Source organism: Crocuta crocuta, unplaced genomic scaffold (genome assembly GCF_008692635.1).
Source record: "Crocuta crocuta isolate KB4526 unplaced genomic scaffold, BGI_CrCroc_1.0 scaffold340, whole genome shotgun sequence".
Taxonomy (NCBI): Eukaryota; Metazoa; Chordata; class Mammalia; order Carnivora; family Hyaenidae; genus Crocuta; species Crocuta crocuta.
In genome coordinates, this window is record NW_027530642.1 from 2026187 (window position 1) to 2027054 (window position 868).

At 61.4% G+C, this 868-nt stretch overlaps 1 protein-coding gene across 3 annotated transcripts in view; it reads right to left on the minus strand.

Moving 5' to 3' along the window:
* Positions 1-259, minus strand: part of G3BP1 (G3BP stress granule assembly factor 1) — a 31148-nt gene extending 30889 nt beyond the window's left edge. The window contains exon 1 of one of the 3 annotated variants that reach the window (XM_077768976.1): positions 151-259. The gene's annotated coding sequence lies outside the window, so the exon portion shown is untranslated. The remainder of the gene's footprint in view (positions 1-150) is intronic. The other 2 variants (XM_077768975.1, XM_077768977.1) reach the window with 2 other exon arrangements.
* Between the last annotated feature and the right edge of the window lie 609 nt (positions 260-868).

Consider the following 868-nt stretch of genomic DNA (forward strand, 5'->3'; position numbering starts at 1 on the left):
CCGCCTGTGGCCGGTGGGGGGGGGTTGGGGGGAGGTGTGCACGCCTCGCGCGGCCGCCGCCGCCGCCGCTCGGACTTCTCCTCCTTCTCACAACTGTCCCAGCTCGTCTTCGTCCCTGGGCCGCCCCGCCCCGCCCACACCCCGGCGTACCTGCGCGGCTGAGAGGGAGAGGAACAAGCTTTGCTCCACAGCAGGGAAAAGGCGAAATCCCCTCACGCAACTGCGTCCGCACACACGCGTGCTCCGTCGCCGGTCTATATAACGGCGACTCAGCCTAACTTGTTGCGGCCAGGTCGAGCAGGCTTGTGACCAATCCCGACTGCGTCCTCCGGGCCCTTCGAGCAGCAATTGGGTACTGCCTCAGGATGAAGGCGTGGCTCTTGATTGGCTTAGCCTCATGCCTATGAGACTGTGAGGATCTCGTTTCCCTAGTAACGGATTGGCATTGAGGGAGACCAATTACGTAGAGAAACGTCGAAAAGAGGGTGGGAAGTTCTTTGACCGATGCCCATAGTAGCCAATAAATGCGTGGGACCGCTCCCATTCGATAAAGTGTGTTTCCCTGGGCGGAGATCCGTTTTCCATGCAGGAGCGGTTGCTCCACAAGGTGGGGCCCGTGTACTTTGGGGAAGTAAACCCCAAGCAAGTGGGAGGTGGGCGCCAGGGAGGCCAAGGGAGGCTCTGGCCAATCGCAAAGCGGGAAGGATCTGATTGACGCGGGGGCTGGACTGCGCCAAGGAGACCGAGCCCCAGGGCCTCTGTGCCCTTTGGGGAGGCTCTGAGGCTCTTTTTGGCCCCGGCTTCCGACCTCTTTCCTTTCTCTCCCTCATTTGTTGGGTCTGGCCCTCAGGCCCTTCTGCCTTTTCTG